At 42.4% G+C, this 26,801-nt stretch overlaps 1 long non-coding RNA gene across 1 annotated transcript; it reads left to right on the top strand.

Moving 5' to 3' along the window:
* Positions 1-1,049: 1,049 nt before the first annotated feature.
* Positions 1,050-22,061, top strand: LOC128145137 (uncharacterized). The gene is made up of 3 exons (XR_008236354.1): positions 1,050-5,109; positions 11,972-12,094; positions 19,731-22,061. It is a non-coding gene; the product is annotated as an uncharacterized LOC128145137 (long non-coding RNA).
* Positions 22,062-26,801: the final 4,740 nt, after the last annotated feature.

Below are 26,801 nucleotides of genomic sequence, written 5' to 3'. Positions count from 1 at the left end.
CTTCTGTAAGCAAAACATGAATTGGCACTTATGGGGTCCGAAGGACCACAGAATTTTCTACAGTATCAGGTTCCAGAATGCTGATGTTTCTTTTCCAGAGAGATTTAATAGCAGGATGAGACAAAAGCATACGCAGCAGGCCTGAAAGGTCCTTCCTGTCCTATGTAGTCCCCATCAAGCCAATGCGTAAATGTCTGCAGAAAAGGACCACACTGAAGTTCTGTTGGTAGGTAAACAGCAATGCTTGCCAAACACGGCACCCCATTCAATCTGTTTTCAATGATTTAAAACTGAGCTAGAAAAATGTGAATCCAGGCAGGAACTTGGCATTTAAATTATACACTTGAGATGACTGAGCCTTTTTTTTTAATACAATTTAAAAAATTATAATCCTGAGGGATGTGAAAGGAGTTAGGGCATGGAGATGACATGAAAACAGAGTCCTTTCATATGCTGCTTGACATTTCAGTAGTTCTTCAAGCAGCATTTTTTACTTCTTTTAAATGTAGAGTTTTCTTAGCCAAGTTTGCAGCATGAGAAGACTGAAGTTTAATCTTTTCAACATACACAGTGTTGGTATAGACATAGCTCTTTCCTGTATGTTTGTGCTGCTACCAGTGTACACATATACCCGCCTGGCTTCAAGCCTAGGAGATACTAGCATTATAAATGTTGCAGATGATGCAGTAAGGCATTTGGCTATGTTATAGACTCACGTGATCTTGAATAAAAAGGATATAAATAGATAGAAAATTAAAGTGTAATTTACATAATGGATATTTACAAACTATAGGATATATACATAGTATATATAAAATTAAAATTAAGTGAATTTAAGAGAGTTTCTAGTAATAACCTGCCTCATGATTAACAAGATTAGCAAGAAATTAGTGCAAAATTTCTTCTTAATCAGCAGTGCTAGGAAATAATGATTAATGTAATAAATATGTATTAATAGTAGAAAGCTGACTTAAGCATCAGGGGATTAACCTGGGCCTCAGAAGCTCTTTCTTCATTTTCCTGCACTGTTAGGCTCTTCTTGACTGACTGCTGATAGTATCAATTCAGTATTTGGGCATCTGACTGTTGTTAAAATCAATGGCAGGTAATGTTTGAGGGTGCTGCCAGGGAGCACAGGAGTGAAGAATATTCAAGTGGTTCTCCAAAACTGTGGGCTGAGGTAACTATGGAGCATTTAGCCCAAAGAAGTTTATGCTCCTGATCTTCAAGCACATAAACCTATGTGTTCTGCACTGGTGACAAAAAAGCCACCTTGCCACCACTCGCTCTCCCAGCTACCCCTCCACCACCATCTGACCATTGTAGGTGGACAGAGATGCTGTGTATCTCTCCTATGCTGCAGCTGGGGGCAGCTCCGCTCCCCACCCCAAGCTAAAGTTCCTCAATAGAAGTCTTGGTTTCACTACTCTAAAGGGCTGCCATACATCTGTTATTTTTGTTATTATTTGTTATTCCATTTCCCCCTGGGTACGGCCCTTTTCTTTTCCCACCTGGAAATGGTGACTTGGCAGGTTCTAAGTTTTCCTGAGAGCTTCCAGCTGCCTGGTTGTCAGCCTTGACAGCCAGAAAGTGCTACTTCATTTTGACTGTATGGTCATGGGATAGATCAGCACAAAAGCTCCTTGTGTGGTGTGTTGAAATCATGGTTATGTTTTGTTTTTCCTTCTGCACTGACTCCATGGAAGCTGTGTAGTGTACCTATCTCCGTCACTTCAGGGTGCAATGGATGATCTAGTGTCCTGCATGTAAGTGCTAAGTTCAGCACTTCCTGCTGTCAGGCACAGAGTGGATGTTGAGATATTGGTCAGTAGCTCTGGGACCATGTTCAAAGCACAGAGCATGAAAAACCTCTAGGGTGGGAGTGCAGATGTCCTACTCATGTCCTGCTCAGCTACTCGGGCCCAGGCACTCAGCTCTGTTCCTCTGAGTCTCGGTTCACTTGCTTTCAAGGCCATGTCCCAGACCCATCTAATTGTCCCCAGGTTCTCTGCAAGGAACCTGTATGCCCAGGCACTGGGGTCACAGCAGAAGGGAGCCCACAAGCTGTCAGGGCCTCTCAGGGCTAGACGTGACCACAGGGAGTGGCAAAATGCCAGAGTTTTGCCATACGAGCAACATGCACACACTGCGCTGAGTGTCCCTAGTGATTGAGGATGAAAATTTCCCCATCCTTGGCTTTCTCCTTTCCTCCACACTGGAGTGCCCAATTTATCTTGGAGGCTACAGCTTTGAGTAGCCCTCTCAAAGGTGCCCACCAGTGAGCTGGGTGGTCAAAAAGTCATTTACGAAAGCCACATTGTCTGGTTCTGCTCATATGCTCTAAGTCCAAGGCTATTCTTCTTCCTCTTATCTGATCACAGTCCCCCAGCTGTGCAGTATGTGCCACATATAAATCCAGAGATCATAAATAATTTGCTTTGTTGAAAAGCAACCCATGGTATACTCATTGCCTCTTTCTCTTTCAATCCGCACTTGCACACAGTGCCCTCCTTGCTCCTCAGTGCTTTCTGCTCCCTTGGCATGAGCAAGCATCTTCATTTTTATCCCACTTTAGGACCCACTAATAACTGTCTCACCAGTGCACCATCAACGCACTGGAGGAGAGCACAGGAGTGGTAATTCAGGGCTGTGATGCAGTGGTATGTTGGAAGGGGATGCTCAGATCTCTGTGGCATGCATGCCAGCACACTGCTGGCAGCTGTGCACCATCTACCAAAAGCAAGTAGCCCTGCTGGCATTTAGCTGTGCTGCTAGTGCTTTAACACAAGGGTATCATCACAAAATGGTGGTTTGCATGCTTTAGTTGCGGGAAGATATAAGTTGTGCTGCAGTTGTTTGCCACTTGAAGCAGGATGGTGGGCTCGGGTATACTGGTGTCCCAACTTTTTGCTAATCTTGCTGTGCTGTTATCAGTCATTGGACGTGGCTGATGGGAGCTCTTGTGAAAAGTCACCTTCGCGCAGTATGATCTAGTAACTCAGAAAGTTATCATTGTCTGAAGAAAAGAGTTTGAACTGAAGCTTCAGGAGGACTCAATGGTGATCAGAACATCTGGCAAATAACTGACCAAGTCATTGAATTTACTAACTCTCTGCATCAGGGAAGGATTTCTTGTGCAGTTTTTCAGCATTTTGTTGGAACTAGTAAAATTACTTCCCTCTGGTAATCTTTTTAGGTGACGAAAACAGTGGGAAGCTTCACTGGACTTTGGATCAGGCTCTTAGAAAAGACAATGGTCATAGTAGCCATCTGCCCTTAGACTCAGCTTCCCAGCCTACTCACCTCTCTGTTTTTTATATAGGATGTACATTTCCTTACGCATGGAGAGCCCTTCATGATAGATGTGGCTAAGGTCTCCCCCTGTAGTGTGACCCAGTCACATCCCAGCCATTGCTAATGGGAAAACTCGGCTCATTCAGCCCCTCTGGGCATCTGCCTTGAATGCTACCCACATGAGCTTGAAACATCAGTGGCATTTGTTTAACGGGGGAACAAATGCAGGGATTGACAAAAGTCATTTTTACCCCTTGTTTCCAAATGCACATGCACTGGTGAGTGGGAAACTAGACTGGGGTGGATTAGCCCCTCTTTGTCTTTGTCCTCATCCATATCCCCTACCTTCCCCTGACTCCCACAGAAAGTTCTCTTTGTTGGCATGCCAACCATTGTTTTCTAGCACACTTCTCCTAGAAATCCCTGCTAAGTGTATATTGTTGTCTCCCCAAGAAGATATGAGTGCAGCCGCACGCAGTTACAGGCAACGCGTATATGCACGGCAACTCATTAGCCAGGGCTTTTTTCAAAGAATTTTTAACTTCATCTTTGTTGTCTCAGCTGAAGGAAATGACATAGGAAGGTGCAGAGAAAATGAAAAGCATGTAAAAGGTGGAGTGGCTTTGTGCTGCATTGAGGGATCTTCTATGCCTTGCTTGTTATGTAAAAGCCATCAGAAGGAGGGGAGAATAAACGAAATCATTTTCTTCTCAGCATGTGCTGGGACCCAGCACTGCAAATAAATGCATTGTTAGTTGAAATCAGTGTTTTGGTTTCTCCCTTCCTTTGTGAGATGCTGTAGAGGAAGCAGATTAAAGATTGCCAGCTTTCTGGCAAAATATACTGGTGGCATCATAATGACTTCATTATGGTCTCTAAATGAGCTAACAGACTAATAATGTGTTCAGGAAAAAATACACATTATGAACATGCACACAGGTGTAGGGTTAACCCCTTCTTCGGCACCCCTTGCTTTGAATCCAGCTACTGCAGCTTAAGCCACGGTTCAGTGCTCTAATAGCTGGGCAGTAAAGGATTTAATTCAACAGCTGCATGCCAACTAATTGCAGCTGTATTTTCTTCTGAGTTCATCTACAATGCAAACAACATGGCAGCTGTTTATTTGTTTGTTTGCTTGGCTGGTGGTGGCTGGGAATGCTGCTGCTAGGTGGAAATGCCAGCACAGTGGTGCAGAGGCTCTGTGAGGCCCTGCAACTCAAACCTCCTTTTATTAAAAAGGCTTTCAGAAGTGGCTTATATGACATATACCCCTCCTTTGGTTTTCCCTTATTGCTTTACATGCTGCATAAAACACGTTCGCTGGAGGAAATGGAGATTCAACAGTAGGCCAAATCCTTCTGTGCAAACTAATTCTCTGCTTCCCTCACTGATGTCTCCTCCACCTCGCCTTCAGCATCACTGGACCCAGACTCTTACTGTCCTCATCACAACTCCTGTAGCCCTCCTACCTCCTCATCTCTGCCTTCACCACTTTCTGCCTCTACTCATCTGTTGCTTAAGTCTCTGCACCATTTTCCATTTCTGGATTATGTAAAAATCTTCCAGAATGTCCTTATTAGCCATATATAGCTCTGCATGTTTTCTCTTGACATTTTCTGGACGTGATAGTACGGACATTATGGTTACAGAATGAAAGCATGGGAGCACAGGATACACACAATGATGTTCTGCACATGCTCGGCAAAGCCAACATTTCCAAAGCACATGGAACTTTTATTATGTGTGAAGACCAGCTATGAAACTCTTGTTCAGGCATCCCTGACATGGCTCAGAAAACTGAGGTCTACCTGCCAGGTAAGTGTCTTGTACAATGATAGATACTAGTCAGGCACTGTTGCTGTACGGTAGGGTGTACTCATATAGTGGGAGTATCTGGGATGTACAAAAGTCTGTCAGCTCTGCTGCCCAGGTCTCCCTGCATCTGCCAGAGGTCCAGAAATCCAAACAAACATAGGAAGTCCTGAAATATCCTAAAAATAGGCAGAATTTCTATGCGGAAGAGGAGCATGGGTTCAGGAAAATATGAGCACATGGGAACAAAGCCATCTTTAATGTAAGCCACCTTTAATGTATAGACGTTGCTATCCTGTTCCATAATATTTGAACTTATGTATCCTGTTTTCTGATGGATTTTTATCTGGAGGCTGACTTTGGTATGTAGGAAGATGCAGTATCTGATGGAAGCTTTTATGTCATTGGCATCATTTATATGGCCTCTTTCCCTCCCATATGATGTTTAATATAGAGTGAATTCATACCACAGCCCATGGATGGTGTTGTCAAGGCAGACTCTTCTAAGGTCTCTGTCTTCTGCCTGCCCTCTATTTTCATGAACTATGTCGGAGGTTTGTATTTTGAGGTGCCTGTTCACCTGCCAGATGTAGCTGAACTTAGTCAATGGATGCAAAGATTATGAAATAGGACAAGAGATGGACACTAACACACGGATAGTATGACCATATTGGAATTCTTTCCTTAGGAAATGAGGCCAAAATCTGCTAGCCCAGTTCCTGCTCTTCCACCCCACAAAGTGCTGCAACACCATTTTTCTGGGCTTACTCTACCCACCACCCTACTCAATAACTTTCTATTGAGAACATAGTCTAGGGAATATTGTGCTCACTGTGCCAATCCTCTCTGTTCAACCCGTATACAGGGTCTTACTCCCTATTACATGTAAGCTACTTGTCCACACTGCCCTGATGGAGAGATGCCTTTCTCCCTCATTCTTGTGGCATCATGTTTGGTGATAAGTCATCTCTCACCTGCCTTGTTGCCAGCATCTAATGTCAATGTTAGAGCTTCAATCTGAGTTCTTCCTGCTCTCTTACACAGTGCCTGTTTGGTGAGGGAGCTTCCCAGGAAAACCTGCAAAGTTACTTCATTATTTACTTTCACATTCCCCTTCCCTGGGCTTCTGTGACAGCAGCTTAGCTGTGACAACAGCGGTACACTATGACTGCTGCCGACTGTGCTCTGTGGTATTTTCTCCTTACCTCCTGGCATGCCTAACCAACATCCATTTATTGTCTTCAGTCACTGTCCATAAAGTCTCTGGACCAGAGTTTAGTCAGGGGGTTTGCTGTTCCTAGCACAGTAAGATACTGTCCTGGTTTCAGCTGGGATAGAGTTAACTGTCTTCCTAGTAGCTGGTACAGTGCTATGTTTTGAGTTCAGTATGCGAAGAATGTTGATAACACTGATGTTTTCAGTTGTTGCTCAGTAGTGTTTAGACTAATGTCAAGGATTTTTCAGCTTCTCATGCCCAGCCAGCAAGAAAGCTGGAGGGGCACAAGAAGTTGGCACAGGACACAGCCAGGGCACCTGACCCAAACTGGCCAACGGTGTATTCCATACCATGTGACATCACATCTAGTATAGGAACGGGGAAGTGGGGGCAGGGATTCGCCGCTCGGGGACTGGCGGGGTGTCGGTCGGCGGGTGGTGAGCAATTGCACTGCGCATCATTTGTACATTCCAATCCTTTCATTATTGCTGTTGTCATTTTATTAGTGTTATCATTATCATTATTAGTTTCTTCTTTTTCTGTTCTATTAAACCGTTCTTATCTCAACCCACGGGTTTTGCTTCTTTTCCCGATTTTCTCCCCCATCCCACTGGGTGGGGGGGAGTGAGTGAGCGGCTGCGTGGTGTTTAGTTGCTGGCTGGGGTTAAACCACGACAGTCCTTTTTGGCGCCCAATGTGGGGCACGAAGGGTTGAGATAACGACAAACCTGACCAGAGCTTGTTAAAACAAATTTGTTATAAGCATTCATTATATCGGTCAAATAGTCGCTGGTCATTATGTTGATTTATGTGTTCTTAGAAGAACTAACCTGAAGACTGAGTTTCTCAGGCAACATGGTACAACAGTAAGTAATAACATCCCATGGGTAACAGCAGTAACAAATCCAGCCATTTCCCAGCAGAGGAATGGTGCATCAGGATCCTTTGTGAGTCAAGCACCGCACCTGAAAAAGAGAGGGACCTGTACTGTGAGTCAAGCTGCTACAGCTATGCATTGAGTCCTCTTTCTGCATGTGGGGCAGTGGAAGTATCTAAGAAACTAAATGGTCAGCAAACTGGTTAGAAGAACCATTGCGTAAACTGGCCTGCTGCTGGGAAAGTGCAAGAGAATGAGAAGGACATGTCTGAGGTACTAATTATTCTGCAAGGCCAAGATAACCAGGAGATGCCAGGGCAGTGCCTGCCAACCTGCTCCACTGAAGGTCACCAACTCTTTCTTTAAGAAACAGCATTTTCTGGTGTATTATTGCTGATGGTTTACACTTGCAATCAATTTTAAATTAAATTAAAAGAGGACTACTCTTGCAGTTTTGATCCACTCTCCCCCCATTTTGTTGGCTCCTTTGGTTGCTTCTGTGGGTGGGGTACGTTAAAGAAACAACTAATTACAAGCCTGTTGCACCCATTTTCTGAAATCTTTCCACTGGTCTTTGGTAAGCAGGTTGAAAACATCTCCTCTGAAGAGCTAGACTGCAGAGCCCAGGAGTCTAGATGGCATGCTTCAAAATGGTCTGAACTTCTAAAATAGCACAAGTGTTGCTTCACTACTTTTATTGGTCAAAGCCATGACAAATAGCCCTCTGCAATGAAAATTCCAGAATAGTCTGTGAGCCTGATCAATGCTGATTTACCATGCTCCATGCTGTCCTTGCCAAAACTGATGACTATATGCAGATGAACATGTAAGAAAAGACATCTGGGACTCATCTATAAACAGTATATAACAAACAGTTCTTCTGTAAAACAAGCTATTGTTTATGTATGACTGCATCACCACTGCATCTCTTTAGGGTTTCTGTAAGAAGTGGGCAGTTGCCTTCAGCGATTACGTAAGTGGCTTGGCTGTTCCATGCAAAGTGGAAAACAGAGAAATAAACTTTTGGATTGAGGGTGAAAATTAAGGCATGAGTGGCTATTATCCATATCTTCTACTCCTCTGAGTCTGCAATAAAGTAGACCGAGGGGTAATAAAGCTGTTGAGCTGGTATGAATGACTCTTTAGATGGTGTTCTGCTTAAGCATTCATTCCTTTCAAGCTATTTTCTTGCTTTAAAACTGCTTTTTAATGTATGTAGCTTAGGAGCTATTTGTAACAAGCAGAGAACTCTGGCTGCACGCAGGTACCATTCATGAACAACAAAGTCACCTTAGAAGAGTGTATGGATTTTCTTTAGAGACAGAAGGGGTTTCTTTTGTAGGAATTCTGTTTATTAAAACAGATAATGTGTATAAGAAGCAGACAGTCATTTTCTGCTGCCGCTGAAGATATTCAGGCTAGGATTTTCAGATCGATTCAGGTATTGGGCAGCCTTAAGTCACCTGGAAAATGGTGGCCTGTGTACACTGTTATTCACTAAAATGACCTGGAGCAAGTCTGGACTTAGGAGGCCTATAGTCAGACCCTCAGTGATCTACACTGATTCTACTGGAGCAGCCCAAATTCATACTGGATGGAGATATGGCTATGAAGATGGAGGCCATAGCCATTGATTTTTTTTATTTTTCCCATTTACTGCCACGTCTTCAAGAAGCTGGTGACCAGCTCCTGTTCTCAGTTCATGACTACAACCTGGTTGCACTGCAGACTTAATGGCCCATATCTTCCTTCTTTTCTGATATTTTTTCTCTGAAAAATAGAGGAAAAAATATAGCACACAATGCATCAGCTTCCTGTTCCAATCCTATGACTGTTTTATGGAGATGAGCCAGCTTTGTTCCCTGTAGTGTGTTTGCATAGAGTTTGGATGCAGAGTGTTCCTATAGGGACAATGAACATGTCACCTGGAAGAGCAGTTGGTTTGCATATGATCTCAGCTACTGAGCCATTCAGTGCCAGAAGTGAACAGTGTGGCACCCATAAAATCTTTCATTCATGCTAGCATAAAGCCAAGCATCAGTTGAGTTTGCATGGGCCAACTACCTTTCTGTTTGCCTGCTTTAAAGGTAAAACCTGCCATGAGCATGGAAAATGTATTCATGAGTGAAATTTTATTGATAGGAAAACAATTGAAGGAACTAAGCACTTTCCTGAAACAATAAGTGGGCTTTAAGGAAGGTATATTTGAGGGTGAAAATTCTTGTTACTGTGCAACACCCGTTGTGAGGATACAACACCCAGCAGAAATATGCAGGAGTAACTGGGAACAAGACTGTTCATGTAGGAGAATACAAAATTATCCCATAACAAGCTACAATGCAATCCTAAGTCCTTTGGAGGTGATGCAAAAACTTCCACTAATTCTGAATAAGGTTTGGATGGGGCCTGTGGCAAGTACAAACTGAACATTACAGGGAATCCAGGTCCTAGCAATGGGATCATCATTTTTGTTCAATAAACTAATTGGGAAACAGTGTTCACTTTGGGAAAGGCTCTTTAATGGGAAGATTTCATCCTTATTGGACTAGTGTAGAAATGAGAACCATCATTCATACTGATAAGGGTAGTACAGATTCTCAGACACAATTACATGCTTACACTGAGATGGAAAAATGAAGTGACCTGAATTAAAACTGTGATGGTATGAAGGAAAGTGAGAAAGGTTAATGGAGACCTAGATGTGCGAAAGGGGATATATGTAAGAGGGCATGGTTAGACAAGGAACTGAAGGCCCCAGGGGAAAATACCAGAGGACTGATGAGATAGCTGGCGAGGGGGACTCTCAGAAAATGTTCTGAAGGGAAAGAGAAACTGAAACATTGTTTGGAGAGTGTAGGGCATCTGTGACAAGCTTCCTGCCGATTATACACTGCAAAAATGGCAAGCCACTGGCTGCTTTCTGCACTTGATTTTTAGAGGAAATTCTGCATTTCATCTCTCAGCATTCTTTCCTGCCCCCCTTGGACTGGCATCACTCTGTAATGCACTTACAAGACATCATTTTAAAGAAAATAAAGATTGAGGGCTTTTTGTTGTTTTTTTGTTGGGCTGCTTTTTTTTCCCAGAAAGAGCCTAGCATTGACCTAAAGCTGTTCCCAACGAAGTCAGTGGTAAAGTTCCCACTGACATTTCATTAGAGAACAGTTGTAGTGTCACGGAGGCTTTTTGAAAACACTGCCCTCTGCACGCCAAACAAATCAAGAGCAAACAATGCAAACCAGATCCTGCAGTTGAATTCGTTTCTGTCCCTATTTCTGGGCCAGAAGCAATAGGAAGTTTGCAACCAAGTGAAGATTCTGGAAGTGATGGTGTGTGGTGGGTGTATTTTAGGATCTCCTTCCAGCAGAGGTGCAGAATAGTCACGTGCTGACTTTAAAGGGGCTGTCATGCCATGTGGGGATGATCCACCCATCCTTCAGGTTTATTTGCCCCTGTTTTCTAACATGGGTTAAAGTCATTCAGACTACATTAAGGTAATCTCTTTTTTACCTCCTGCTTTTTTACTACTTTAGATATTAGATATCCATAACCCATAAGTCTACTAAGAAAACTATTTTTTCCATAGTAATTTTGTTTGTGTTATGAGGAACAAGGCCTGTGAGGAGAGCTTGTATCCTTTAATACGTCAGCTGATATTTTGATAAATGTCATTACAAGCTTATTTAGAGCAGTGTTTTCCAATGTCTCCCTATTAGTGGACCCCTACAAAATTCTTAACAAAGGTGAAGCACAGCATAAGTGTAGTGACAACTCTTCTCCTCAGCCACTCTTCCCAGATCCCTTGTAAGTAGTTCACATGCTACCATGGGCCTGTAGGCCAGTGGACAGCCATCACTAATTCAGAGGCTCTTTTAACGCTTTTGTCACTAGGCAGTGTAAAGAGACAGTGAAAGAAACAACCATTGCCCCAGACAAGCGGGAAATTAAACAGGCAAGATCTGAGTTATGAAACACGAAGAGGGAAGGGACTTTGAACTCTTTTACTTTCTAATGATTGCCCGAAAATTGACATTTTTTCTAAACTAATTTGCAAAGAACAGTGCCACTAGTTTCTGTTAGTCCCTCAGTCCACCTCTATCATTCCTTGCCTCTGAGGAGGCTGATCTATAGATATTAAAAATAGCCCACATTTTGTCAAAAGCATTTTTGTATGCAAAGGCTTTTTTCTATATGCAAGGCATCTGTGTCTTCTGTTTCAAGTTCTTTGGTAGATAAACCCAGCTTTCTCTTTCCAGAATGGTTGCGTTAAATATTTGAAAATGTTTGAAGCAACCCTTCTGACTGAATGCAGGAAAGATGATCATAGGGGAGCTTGGCCGTCTGGCCATCCACAACACTACATCTGTAGTTCAGTGACTTGCAAATTGTGTCACATCTGAAAACTGTCCTCAGGCAAGAACGCGGTCTAACATGCCCAAATGTAACTAGGTCACTCTATAAATACATTCTGAATGGGGTCTTGGTTTCCCTATTTGTGTGAACACTTACCTGTCTTACATGAGCATTGGTGAGAAGTCATTAATTTATGCCGAGAGAACACTTTGAAGGTCTGAAACATTGTACATGTCACATATTACTATTATAATGGGACAGATCCTTCAGATTTGGTACACTAGCTGACTTTGAATAGACATGGAAATGCCGTGGACCCTGTTCTTAAGGGTGCTATAGGCACTGTTAATTCAGGTTTGTTTCTAAATACTCAGAGGGTGCATACATTGGAAGCACTGACTTCTTTCTATTGTGTTTAGACCCAACATGAACCCAAGTGCTCTGAGACTGTCACCTCATGCAGCCACAAGAACCTAGAACTCCAGGTCCTAGAGTTGCTCCAGTGCTTCACATTTTGTTATACATGATGAGTCAAATGACAGGTATGTACGTTTCAGACCACTGATTGGGCAAGACAATATGGAAAAAAGTTAGAGGTAATGTGTTTCTAGTGACTTGCTCCTTTAAGGTCTAATTCAAGAGCTTTTATGGGTTAAGATGTAAGGCATTTGTCCTAAAACAGTTGCAGTATGGATTTCATTTCAAACATTAAGACATGCTGCTCTTTTCTACTATGCCTGCCTCCCCCACCCCACATGTTTCTGACTATTACTGTGCGGTTTTCTCACGGCTCAGTCCAGGAGTTTTCAAGCCTGTTCATCTCCCACATAACAAATTTTCTAGTCCAAATACTCATGACTGCAGTGACCATGACGCCAATGTCTTCTTTTGTTTTACTTCACAACTTCTTACGCAGTACTGTTGGTTTCTTTTCCTGCTGTTGCCTGGACCCTCTGTCTTCTACTTACTCCCTGGGCTCAGCAGCCTCAAGGTGGTCTGCAAGGCTGTGTTGTTCTTTCCCAAATTACACTTTGGATAAGGTCAGCAGCTGCCTCCTCCTAGAAAGTCGAGGTGCCTCCTATTAGTTGAGTGACTGTAACTTCTTCCCAGGTGAGGTCAGGATGTGTTGCTCCAGCTGAGCTCTGGGCTTGCTGGAACCCAGGAGATGATAGAGTGCTGCCTTTTAACCTGAGAACCAGTGACTTCCCATTTACAGCATCCTACTGAATCCAGAATTTGCCCCTGTGCCACCTGTGGCAACCCTCCTGTGGGTTTCCTTCTGGTGTTGCACACCCCTTTCTCAGGCGTGAGGTTTCCCAACTGTTTTGCAAGAAGCTGGTCATTTGAGATCACCCCACAAGTTTGTATCTTGTTTAAGGTCTACTAAGCCCCCATAGTGGGATTCCTTTGAATGAATTCTGTGGGATACGGATCGGGCCCTTAGAGAGGAAAAAAGATGTCCATCCATTTTTGGGAGGGGGGTGTCTTTTTTGAGGGGAGGGGAGCTTCTGGCTTTACATTTCCACTTGAATTCTTCAGGTTCGTGCTTGCACAGGGTGAGATGCTTGAGATGAGATCTCATCCACAGTTGCTCATTTTACAGTTTTATTAAAAAAAATAACATAGGGGAATTTTCTAGATTCCATCCAATCCATAATAACTTTTGAAAAGTTAATTTGCTGCAGCTGCTTTATAACTTCTCCTAAGGCCACAACTCAACATGATTACACAACCGCAGTAACTTTTATGGCTGAGTGGAAACACTATCCTGGTTTTGTTGTTCTACAAAAGCCAATATTTGGTTTAAAGATTCCCTTGGATTTTTAATCCACTTTGCTAGGAAATCTCACTTGCCACCAGTACTTTTAGAGAGTTCACCTGCTTTTGTACCTGCTTCTTGCCACATATCCAACAGGTCTACTGCATATTGGGAAAAAAACAAACAGTCCTCCATCTTCTGGGGTATGAAATGCGTCATTGGTGTCTTCTGTTAGGCTCTACTATGCAGGTCTTAATGGGGACTAAGATTAGATACCCTATTTCTCCTTCCTGACAACCCCCTCCTGTGTGAGAGCAGCGTGTTTAACACAGCATCCAGCCCGCTGGCCCCTGGGTATGCTAATAAAAGTTCTGCTTCTCCAATCAGCTGGCTTTGCCTGAGGAGTCTGTCAGCAAAAATAAAAAGGATATTTCTATTTAAATACCATACAGTGTCTGCACATCATTGAAAAATATTTTTACCGTGGTAGCATACATGCCACTACCAATAAGAGTGTATTGTTGTTATAAGTTGGCTGTTAAAATTCAGCCAGGACTAAAAATTGCTGTAGAAAGTCTCAGCCTAGAAGGTATTTGTTTATTTTGACAGGTTATTTAAAACAAGGAATGAAAAATAATTAGTGGTTTTGGACTTCTACCTTGCATTTTTCTGTTTAAAAAGGTCTTAGATTACATTTTCTGGTGATTGGATCCTGACAGAAGGCTTATATCTTGGGGAGGAGTGGGAACAAAAAACTAGAAGGCAAATTCTGGGGTTCCTTTTTCAGAAAAAAAAATCTAGTTCAGGGTGAGAACAACTGCTAGACCTTTCTTCCCAGCAAGTGTTGAGTTTTTCCCCACTGAGAATACAAAAAACATATTCGATGACTGTCCAAATCAAGTGTAATTACAAAGGTATAATAAACATCAGTACAAATGATCATTTTTGCATTTCTCTGTTTGGATAAGGGATTAGAGCTTTTCCACCTATAACATGCTGAGCCTCTGAAAGGCCTGAAGAGATAGAAGTGTGTTCCTGGGTCCTCTTCATTTGTAGGTGGAAGTTATTGGCTCAAAGAGATGAATCCCCACATGATCAGCCTTGTAAACTAAAGACAGGCACCTAAATTTGTACGTAGATAAGTTGCCTAACATCCAGGGAACACAGTGGTCTCCCCGAATTTGACAGGAGCTTTGGCTGGTTGTGTAACATGGCCGTATAGGTGTTGAATCTGAGACACATAGGCTGAAGATTTAAAAAAAATGGATGCCAAAAATAAGGGTCCTAAATCTATACTTAAACAAATAAACAAACACCTGATTTTCAAACTGCTGAGCACCCAGTGGCTTGGCCCCAGGTTTGAATACTGTGGCTTACGTGACTTGTCCAAAGCCACACAGGAAATCTGCTGCAATTCCAGGAATAGAGCAAAGATCCTGTGCTTTAACCGCAAGCTGGCTATGTTTTATTTGTCAGCAGTCATTCCCACAAGGAAGCTAAACCAGGGATCTCACTGCATCTAAAGTCAGCAGGGTTACCTACTGGTAATGAAGCTAAAAGATGTTCCTTGTTCTCTGAGCAAGTCAGTTATGTACGAGATCCTGGAGCAGCAGCTGGGTGCTTTGAAGAGCCTGTCTCCTTAGGACACACAGGATTAGACGTCAAAGCTAAAGGGCAGTATGCCCACTTCTGCATCTTCTGCATTTCAGGCTGCTGCACGGGTTGAAACTGTGCAGATTTGTGGCGTACAACTGTGTTGTAGGTGTAGAGGGGAGAGGTGGGGCATGCCCTTTTGTTTCTTTAATGAGCTGCTTCTGGGGTACCCAGCAGGACAGAAGCTCTTCTGCCCACAGCTGATATTTCTTCCATTGCCAGCTGTTAACACGCTGCTTCTCAGCCATGTGAGGTGGGCAGTCTAAGAGTACTTGTGCCAGTCCTGACCTTGAAGACATCGCTCCTGGCCCCTACCTGCCACTGCCCATAAGGCTGTGGAGCCAGCATCAGCTTCTGTGTGACACTCTGGCTCTGAACCTGCTCTGAAGTCTAGGCTTGTGTTCCCCCCCCGCTCCCACCCCACACTGTTTGCATGCGTGTACCAGAGGACCGGTGGCCGGGAGGACTTCTGACTCTCTAAAGCAGAGGAGTTTGAAGTTCAGTGGCCAGAGTTGGAGCCCAGGTTCTCCTGTCAGTGGGCTGCATGCAGGAAGGATGGACAATGCCAGGTGTCCATTAGGCAGCCCAAGAGGGGTTCCTCCAAGGAAGGCACGGATGCGTAGGCCATGTAGAGTGGATGAGAAGTGTGCTTGAAGCCAGCTTGTATGTCCACCTTACTTTCCAGTGTAGGGATGATCTTAGGCTGCTTTTAGGAGATCTCCACATAGACGTAACTGCCCTCATGCTACCAGGCTGCATGTGTTGGATGACATCAAACATATCCAGACCAGTTGAATCCAAAGATGAGGCCTAAACTAATATAACTAATTGTTCATTGATGCTATATTGCTTTATGCTATCAGGGAGTTGAACTTTTCTGAAAGAACTGGTTAGTGCCTATCTAATTGCATTTAACTACACTTCCCATAAATACCAGAATGGATTTAAAAATCCGTTATTTCACATTGAAGTTTATGCCTGTGAGCTTGAACTGTTTATATGGAGTTGTGCAGGTGAGAAGGTGCTGCTGGAAAAAAAGCATTGAGCCACAGTTTTTGTAAAGAAAATGTTGAGACTCTCTTCAGGGTATATGCATTTGACATTGTATAATGCCAGACAGTAGTTTCCAAATGACATCTTATGTAACTCCTGAGTCAAATAAGATAACAAAAAGATCTGTGTTGCAGTCAAATAACCATAACTAAAAACTCTCTTAACATTATACTTATATACTTATTGCTAAACCAGTAAGGACAATTACAAATTACAAAGTAGAAAATGTTTGAACATTCATTACCATATTTCTTCTATCAGGGCAAACCACACATTCCTCTTAGACACATGCCAAATGTGAGGCTTTAAAGAAAATGTTTCTTGAGTTATCCGAGTATAAGGAGCATCTGAGTGATTTTCTTAAATTTTTTGGATTGTGCGGTGCTAATCTGAACAGATTTTCTTCACTCTTGAAAGGGAATACATTGAACTCTGGACTAAGACCAGACACAGAAAATTTCAGGCTACGCAGTAATATGAAGGGGAGTGGGGGAATTGTAAGTGACAAGTGGGTTATGTTGGAAGTCCCATCTTGGTTTCAACAGTAGAACTGGTATCTTGATACTTGCATTTAAGAAATGTGGATTTCCACATACTAACCATCTTTCATGAATTACTGCAGATCTGACAAATTTGAGTTATTGTGCTCCTCCTGGGAGATTTTTAAAGCCAAATGTAACAACAGATTATATGAAACAGCTGGTCAAACAGAATGAGGAACCAGTTCATTGGCATTTGATGAATTAATAAAAACAGGCACAATACAAATTTCAGCAATAGTTAGCAATTCTCCAGGAGAATAGGAACCAAAAAGAAAAGAGCAGGAATCAAATTACAGCAGCTGTTTGGCCAACAGGTAGGGGGTAACTATTTCTTCATGGCTAAGGCTTGGAAAACTCTTGAAAGATTCCCTGGAAAAAAATGCGCTCCTTGCAACTTGTGCAGATGATAGCTGAAGTACAGTGCTTAAATAGATTTCTGACTGTTCTTTTGAGGAAAAGCCAGTGAAAGAGAGAAAGGTTGCACACCAGATTGTCTGCTAATGCAGGGATACGTAAGAACAGGCTTGGGTGTCTCATGGGGAATGAGTGGCTGTAGAGATAGCAATCCTTCTGCTGTTGTCTTTACGGTTCCAGTGGCAAGAAGAGGGCTTTGAGAACCAATGTATATGACTGAAAAAATGGGGAGAGGTGTTTTGCAGCAGCTATAACACTGAACGTTACCCTGCTAGCATTTTCTATAGCGGATCATACAGAAGTTCCCATGTAGGAGAATATCTTTACAGGGGACAACCTGAGGGACTGTGTGAAGGTGAAATATCAGGAGAAGGAGCTGAACAACCAGCTGATGAAATGATTAATAGTGAATTAGCAGGATTAGATGGCTTAGACCCTAGAGTACAAAGGGAAAACAAGTGGATGCAGTTGAACTGATGCTTACAATGTGCTCTCTGTCACCTACATCAGCCACCACACCTAGTGGAATAAAGAACCATGTGGATAATAGTGATTTCTGAAAAGCTTTTGACAAAGCCACTCAGCACAGGCTGTTAAATAAACAAATGAGTCATCAGATAAAATGGAAAGAGGGAAAAATGGAGGGACCTCATCAGTGGGATCTCACCAGGATGTCAGCTGGGACCGGTGCTGCTCATTAAGCTCAGCAGTGACCGCTAGTGAAATTCCACAGCTGTTCCTACACGAATAGTACAAAAATCATGTATGGCTTTACACAGTCTAAAGTGGACTGCAAAGAGTTTCAGAAGGCACTAACAATATTGCATGACCAAGTGATAAAATGGCATATGAAGTACAATATTCATATATGCAAGATAATACGTACAGGGGAAAAAACCCACCCTAGCTATGAACAGAGTGGCGATCTAACTGAGCTGCTGCTATTCAGAAAATTGGTCTAGGAGTCACTAGATAATTCCCTGAAAAGGCAGCTCAGTGTTCAGTGATGGTCAAAAAGAGAGAAAGAGAGGTAGCAATGATTTGAAAGGAACTAAAACAAAAAACAAAATAGATTATGCCTCTGTTCATTATGTGCAGTTCTGGTGACCACAGCTGGAAAAAGATAGAAGGGAGGGAAATAAAGCTGATGAGAAATATAGAACAGTTTCTGTAGAAGAAGAGACTAATAGATTGGAAAAGAGATGAATGGTAATATAGGTCCATAAAATCATGAAGAATGAGGAACAGGGAGGATTACTCATCGTTTCCGGTAATAAAAGAAGCAAGGAGAAGCTAATAAAAGTATCAGGCAGAGGTTTTAAACAGACCAAAGAAAGGACTTTTTAATTCGATGTGTAATTAAGTCATGAAACTCTTAATCACAACATATCGTGGAGGCCAAAGGTTTAAATCAGTTAGAAGACAGATTAGACAAATTCATGTAGGATAGATTTGTTTGTAGCTAATAAACACTGGCTACAGCCTCCAGCCCAAATGGTAAATCACTGATTGCCAGAAATGCAGAAGGTGTGTCAGGGGAAGAACTGTGTTATATGCCCTGTTTCTTACACTCTTTCCACAGATGAACCTCTGGTACCGCTGGAGGTAACAAGCTACTCAGACCCAGAAAAAACATTTCTGTTCTGTTCAAATTCAACTTGATGTAAAGAAGAGAAGTGGTCGGTGTAAGAGAGTTTTAGGAGGTGGTATTTTCCTTCTCCAGCTCTTCCAGACATCTATTTGACCTTCTGTATAAATTAGTTTGAAGATATGTGCAACTGAAGCAGGAAATTAATGACTGTTTCAGTAGCTGCAGGTAGTCCAAATCTTTACCCTCCTGGCGTATCTCCCGTTCCACACCACGGAGAGACCTGGGAGGGGAAACTCTGAATAATGTGTGCATCACAAAAAGTAGCTGCAAGTCACGAGCAAATGTTTTCAATTTCTTGGGAAGGGATATTTTCCCAAGGCTATCCTCCGGCTGTGGATATCTAGTGGGGAGATGGATCTTGAGCCCTACCCTTGGCAAACTATGACATGGCAGCTTTGTAAGAGGGAGCAGGCTCTGCATTTGAAAGCTAAGTGTTTGAAAGGAAGGTTCAGGTCAAGCCCTGAGGCAAACCTGCCATTCTTGAGGACTCTGCCATTTTTGGAGGGGTTGTATATGTGTCTGCAGGTTTCCTGGATTCCCTTTTTGATCAATTTAGAACAGGCAAACCTGTATCCATAACCTGTGTCCTGGGCTGTGTAGCAGGGAAGCTCACTGCCCTGCCATCTTTGGCTTGCAGGAAATCAGCATGGAGTGAACTGGACCAATAATCACAATCCTTTACCAGTTTTGGCATTGGACAAGTTGAACATTAACTAAAGGTTTAACTACTTACTTTACAGGAAACACATCTGTAGGTCTTGCAAATGGAGAAGGGATTGTAATTGAACCCCTCTGTTAGGACAAACACAGCTTGTCATTGCTACTATGGAGGTAGCCCTCATGACTGGTATTAAGACCTCATTGGAGATTTAACTGCAGCGTATATCTTTATTACATACAAGATTTTCTGACAATACCTGCTTGGGCTGTCATTTTTCTTTGCATCAAAGAAATGGCTGTGTCCACAAGGAGCTCTATGTCAGCCTGGGGTAATGCAGATTATTAGATGCTAGATGCTAAAGAATCCTTAAGAAATCACAATGATAAAGTTGAATGATGACTGGAGGGTTTTTTTGTTTGTTTCTGTGTGTTTCTGTCTTCTACAGCACTGGGGAGATCTTACCCTAACTCTGGACATATCCTCATTCTCTGACAGTGGTTTGTTGCCATTACACTGAATGCTATTACTATCGTCTCCAGGGTTTAAATGCATAAAGACTATGGAGAAACACCATGGAATTTCTGGTAATTTGTTAAAGTGCATTTAAAGGTAAGAAGATGTGTTTGACTGATAATATTGGAGACTTTCTTCATACAGGCATGTTTTTGCAATGGCAACACAAGCTTCTCCACAGTCCTTCAGTGTGTTCAACTGACCCAAAGCAATCCAGAGTACTGCATTGCCCATGACCTGAGACATGAGGCTCTGCCAGAAGAAACCATTACTCAACTCAGTCACCTGCAATAGGATACATTATTGTTATTACCTAGAGGGTAACAGTATGTGAAGGAGTACAGAGAGCTGTATAGGACTTGAGGCAATTAAACTTCAAACTATTGGCTCTTTTGAACTCCATCCTTCAGCTCTTTTAGTCAGGAGTAATTTTCAGGAGTGACCTGGAATAGTTTTTATTTGGTATCTCAGTGGAATAGTACTCCATCTCCCATCAGCAAACACTCTGAATAAGAAGTTAGCTGTTCCGCACCCATACAACAAAGATTTTCAAGCCAAGGTTTCAATGGATCTTGCACATATTACTTTTTGGAGGAAAATGTGCTTTATATTTTTCACTAGATGTAATAGAGTTACATTTTTTTTAACTCAAGACTTCCTTAGACAAATCTTTCCTCACCAAATGTAAATGACCTATTGTGATCTATTTGATGGGACTCAGTTGTGACATTGTCTAATTCTCAGTGTGGATTTATCTAGGATAGAAAACATTAGTTGTCCCTGGAGTCTGAATTTGGTTAACAATAAACACTCCATTGAAATACACCAGATTTTTTTCAACAGGAAAAAGCCCAATAAATTCTCAGCTGTTCAAAATGTGTAAGAATGTGTAAGAAAATGCTGCATAAAGGTGTTGGTTGAAAACCTAAGTATTCAGTTATTATGCAGAAAGTCAATCAAGGATTTTCCACGGGGGACTCTGCTAAGCTCTTTGGCTGGTTTACTGAATAGTAGTCAAATATTTCAGGCCTTGAGCCTTTTCTAAAGTTATTTTAACAGATTAAATCAGAATAAGGGAAGCTATTAATTTTTCAATCATATGATCTTATATTTACTCTTGTAATCAAATCACATTCCCACCCCTTCAGTTTTACTAAAGAAATGTGAATCTCATACTCTGCCTACAGTTCAAAAAAAAATTAAATTACAGTGAGTTTACTTTACATGGAATTGCTTAATCAGAATGCAGAGTTCCACTAATCGTATTTAAATATAGTCACTATAAGCCAAACATTGACCTTAGGTTAAAAGATTTCTATGGCTTACTTAATGGAGACCCATTTATAAAGCATCGTAAAGAATTCTAAATCATGTAGATGCAGGGCAAAATGAGACAATTAGAAATGCAGCAATGAACTGCCACAACCATTGTCATGCCTTGGAAACGGTATTTTAAATTGTGCCAGCTGTAGAGCCACTGTAAATGTAATAAAAATGGTGGGAAAGAAGCAGGAAAATAATGATTTTTGGCTGCAGGACAGTAGAGATTTCCAGAAGGTAAACATAAAGTGCATTCCATATGCATCTCAGGCCTTTATATTTCCAACACACTCTTCTGGCCATCAACACAAGGTAGATGTGGGAAGGCAAAGATGCATGTGTGAAGATATCTGCCTGTCTTTGTCTTCTTAAGTTTTCTTCTTGTGGTAGCAGCAGTGTCAGTGACAATTGTCAAAGGCACAAACAGATGCTTAGCTGCATAGCTATCAAAAAAATGAGAGGGAATGACATGTTTACCTGATAGTTGTGGCACTGAAAATCTCCCCAGAAGGCGCTAGCATATCATGGCTACCATGATTGTATCTACCTTTGCTCATGGTGGGTGTAGCATCAGTATAACTTTAACTTTATGGTAGGTAGGACAGTAGTGATTGTCAGTACTCACAATGTAAAGTTGCAGTAAAGGAGGACTCAGATGAGATTCTGATCAGCACGTACAGTGTCCCTGGATGTGACTGCAAGTGAGCTAACTTGAACTACGTGGACCCAGTACTCTCACATGGTGTGTTTCTAATGGTGGCCTTATTTCCATTGCTGTTCTTTATGATTATCTGTGCAAGTATTTCTCTGGACTTCAGTGACATGCAATTTGTGACATGAGTCACTGTGTCAGAAGCAGGGCCTACATTTTTTTTTTCTTATCTACTGGAAGGATACCCATTACAATCTTAAAGCTCATCCATTATCACATGTAGTTTTTACAATAAATGTAGACACTTATAAAAATCAAGCTTTCCTTGCCTTGTAGTCTGTTTGCAACAACAAACTCCTTTCTCTGCCCTGTTCTGTTTTCATTTTGCTCTTAATTTAATGCTCTCTGAATCTTATTTTGCTAACATTTCTGAGAATTGGAGGTGGGTTGGCATTTTCCTGGGCTCAGAAATGGCTTAGCTAACCAGTGAGTGAATGTGGGCCAGATAGCCTCAGAAGAACTTTAGTGTTGACGGGCCAAACTTGATGTGCTGCATCCCAGCAGTCCCCTGCAGCTGGGCTCACAGGAAACTAGCATTTAAATTCTCATCTGGGTTCAGTCAAATCATTATAAGCCGTGATAGTTCTTCACTGTTTTATCTTTCCGTGCAGTAGCCAACAACTCTTCTAGGTTAAGACGGGCTCCTTGGGGAAGCTCATGTTGCAGCGCTGAAACTAAGCTGAAACCCTCTATCTGTCTGCCTGTCTTTCCAGTCCTAAACCGAGATATTTATATCCTGCGCCTCACTGAAGCAGAGCGCTGTGCCGAATTTCATGGATCCCACAAACTTGCATGGATGTGAGTAGGCAGCATTTGGCCTTGACCAACAAACTATGAAGCTGAATCAGCCCTTTTTCCTTCCAGTCCTTCGCAACTTTGTCCACGGGATGGCTTCTGCTGTTCTGCTCCTCATCCAGCCAGCATGGCTTTCCTGAGGCCTTGGGATGTCATCTGCTCATGGAAACAAGGGGCCAAGTTCCTTGAGGGGCTTAGGGAATGCAAATGTGCTGTTGGCAGCTAGTCAGGACACAGGAGCTTGGGTCCCAGAGAGGGAAAAGATGCAAGACAAACTATATATAGTATCTGATCTTGGTTTCTCTTCTGTACAGCCAGTCCACTGACCAGAAGGACAGTGACCTGTGACAGCCACACTCAACTGTGAGGCAAGATCTCCTTGGCCTTTGCAAGGGAAAAGACATGCGTCTTAAACCCAGGTGAAGACTAGAGGAGAAAATGTCAGCTGCTCCTGGCTATTATTACCCCCTGCTGTGCTCTGGGAACCAGGAGAAAAGGTCTTTCCGCCACTGAAATGGCAGGCACTCCCTTCTGTCAGGGAGGGTTTGGGGAGTTAAGCGTTGTATAGGACAGAGGGACCTGGTGTAGAGATGGTTTCAAATCTGATGGCTTTTGGGACCCATGAAGTGCAGAGGAAAATTGCAAAACCAGATAAAATAGGAAGAAAGACCTGTAAGGGACAGGGCGAAAGGAGAGAAGATCATCTGGGTCTCAGAGAACATTGACATCCCATGTGTCTGGTAAAGACAGTGAGGATCAGTAGCAAATGAGGAACCCTCTGATCTCTGACAACCCTGCTACTTTTTAGGAGCACACTGCCATTTTCCTCATACAAGCTGTGAGGTTACTCCTTCTGGAAATAGCACATCTGGGACGAGGGAAGGCTTAGGCGGAGACTGTCCTTTCATGTCTCTGTGGTTTTCTGTCTCATTCCTGCCTCTCTTGATTTATTTGCTCCCATATACCTCTTCTTTCCTCCTCCTGTCTCCCTTTTTTATGCTTTTGTACTGTACATGTTATCTTTTTCCTTCCTGGGCTCAGATTTTCCTGTCTCGCTCAGAGCCCAGATTCCTACAGCAATGAGTGCAGTCATTTTAACAGGTTATGTTGATACTTGTCTTGCTGAAGAAATCATCAAGAAATGATGATTTTGAAATACCCCACAGTTTTGTTTAGAAACCAGCAGATGTTACCCAGCTGTCACAGCCCTTCCTTTGCTTCAAAGATTTTCCAGTATTTGAACGAGGAACAGAAGTCAGTAATGGTAATACGCTGGTTGGTAACACCAACAATCAGAACATTGTTAGATGCGGTCAGTGTCCTGACTTCCACCAAAAAGCAGCATTAGGATCCATCTGGTCACGTGCAGATATTGACAATGTAGGCACTTACAGCAGGACTAGTCACCCTGCATACCCTTCATAGTCAATAAAGACAAATAAGCACTTGCAGAGCACATTTCACCTTATCCTAAATCAATCATCTACTTTAGGCCAGATGAGTCACACCTTGAAAACACTTGTTTTGTTCTTGCCTAGTGTGAGCAGTTTAATGCAGGTGTCCATACTGTATTTACTAAGGCTAACAGGATCCAGCTCCCCATGTCACTGTCTTAAGTACAAGCCCAGAATGGTTGGCTCCAAGTATCTCTTTGTCTACTGATCATAAGGCAGCTCATGCTGTGAAGTAAAAAATATTGCAAAATTGGAAAGGACAACTAACAGCAGAGTCAGGAGTGCTCAACCCAAGGGAAGAAAAAGTTACTCAGTTCAGCTGTGCACCTAAAAGGGATTTATAATTTGGAATAGCATTTTGGCCATTGCTTATGGATCTCTGCTGTTCTTCTTTGTCCTTTCTCTCCCCTTCAGTGAAGGAGTGTATAGGGAAGGGCAAACTAACAAACTGCAGAGAGCATGGTTTAAAAAAAATGCCATCAGGCAGACAGCTGACAAGAAGAGAGTCTGTTAGAAAGGTGGAATGGGGAGCACTTACTTCTCAACCAATACCTTTCTCTGGAAGTGCCATCTCCATGAATCTCATCAGGGACCTTGGCTCAGAGATACAGAAGCCTTTCTTCTAAACTTTTCAGCTCTGCATCAGATAGTAGGGTAATTTTATCTTAACATTGGCAGTCTACAGAGTTCCCTATGGAATATATTGAAGCTACACAAACACAAATCCTAGAGAAACAATATTTAATTTTCGAAGACAATTGAAATATTTTTAAGACCAACCACTGTTTTGGCCCAGGGTAGGCACTTTATGCATGGCAATCTCCAATTTGTACCAGATGCAAAGGCAAAGATATTTACTACACATACCCCAAACTGCACAAATTCCTTTGTCTTTGTGTTCACTTAACCTCAACTTCCATTCCACATAACTTACTTCACCTCAACTATGTTTCTTGGAATAACATTGAATTTTGGTCAGTTCATTATTGGCTTTGTTTGTCTTCGGTGCACTGTGCGTTACAGGATTGGCTTGAAACATGAAACACTGTGGAGAAGGAATCCAATATGGTAATACAATCATTTCCCTACTATTGCAGGAATAGTTTCCATTATGGCCCCTATTTTTCACACTCTCCTAACTTTCCAAAACACTCACCTTTGGAGATGGAGTTTTCCATGGTTGGTGTTTGCCTGGAGGTTAAATTTGCCTGCGTGAGTGGAAGTTTTAGCAAAGACGTCTAGTCACTTTTACATTACGGGAGAGTGGAAAAAAACCCTACATTTTTTCCGGCTTGGGAAGAAAAATGTCTAACCACATTTCTAAGAAGGGCGACACCAAATCTGCTGAGGGTTGAAATTTGACAGGCACAATCAGTGGAGAGCCCAGTCATATGTTGCGGACCCTGCTTTTTGAACTCATCTCTATGTCTCCTGGTGTCTATAGGGGGCTATTTGTGTTCAACAGCCTGCAGGATGAGAGCACAAGCAACCAGTCACCCCCAACTGCCAGCAACTAATTTCTGTCCCTTTTTTTCCCAAATAAGTACAAAATTAGGAGCTGTATTAACATCTCTGTCCCCAAGGGTCTAGAAATGCTAAAGTTAAATTTCTAATCATATTAACTCAGTCTCTCAGAATGTGTATAATAAGTTTGTGTGTAAAGGAGTTGTTTGTCCAATTAAACAAGGAGAACTGAGCAGTATTAAAAGAACTGGTATCTTTCTTCCGCCATTACTTTTCTTTTTCCTGTTTAAAACATCTGCCATATCTGTGTGAAGGGCTTGGAGCTGGCCTGTAGTAACTTATGAATCCTACATGAAGTCTGGCTATAGAGATAATTATTGTGTGACTACATCTGGTTATTGGATTATTACCTGCATGAAGAAGCTGTCTTAGTTTAATAGCCAAGCCATTAAGAAAAAAAAGGAAAGAAATACAATAATTTCACAAGAGCAATTTCTTAGCTGACATATCAGGAACTCTTAAGAAATAACACCTGAGCTACAAGCTGTAAAGAGGCTATGTCCACACAATATGCAAGTAAAAAAATCCAGAAGGATCATCATCATTGTTGAAAGTGTAGGCTGCAGTCACAGAGATCTCACTGGCAGACACCACACGGGAGGCTGAGGAAGCTAGGATTGCTCAGGACCAAGAGCGATTACAAGTTGTAGGTGAGATAAAGGTGCAGGTTTTTTCATCATTTTGGGGAGGCAGACATGCATGGCGAATGTTTGAAGCTTTAAAATTAAATATCATACTTCTGCTGAGAAGACACTTTTAGGTCATAAGCAATTAGTCAGAAATTAGTAGCTTCCAGCAGCAGTGGAAGTGCTAAGAAGTTGTAGCTAGGAGTTCTGGTAGCAGGTTTGACCTGAGGCATGTGCTTGGTGAGATTGGAGAGGGGAGTGGTCCTGCAGCCATGAAGCCACATGCTTTCAGTAAGGGTAAGCCATTCCAGCAGTAATTCCAGAGCAGGAGCAGTGAAGGTACAAACGTAGGTATCCCTGGCTGTATCCGCATTGCTCCTTGAGGTGCTCCAGTGAAGGTCTAGAGCACCCTATCTGTCTCCCTCTATGACAATCCATAGTGTATGGCATTTCTCCCACAAATCCCCACAGCATTTCAGTCAAGGCCCCCTTAATACTTATCCTCAGTCTCGATTTATCTGCCCCATGCACACCCTATTAGCTGGCCATGTTTGAATGCGGGGCTAGACTAG

The sequence above is a fragment of the Harpia harpyja genome, chromosome 8, assembly GCF_026419915.1.
Source record: "Harpia harpyja isolate bHarHar1 chromosome 8, bHarHar1 primary haplotype, whole genome shotgun sequence".
Classification (NCBI taxonomy): domain Eukaryota; kingdom Metazoa; phylum Chordata; class Aves; order Accipitriformes; family Accipitridae; genus Harpia; species Harpia harpyja.
Note: the sequence above shows the minus strand (reverse complement) of the source record. Positions and strands in the feature narration are given on the sequence as shown.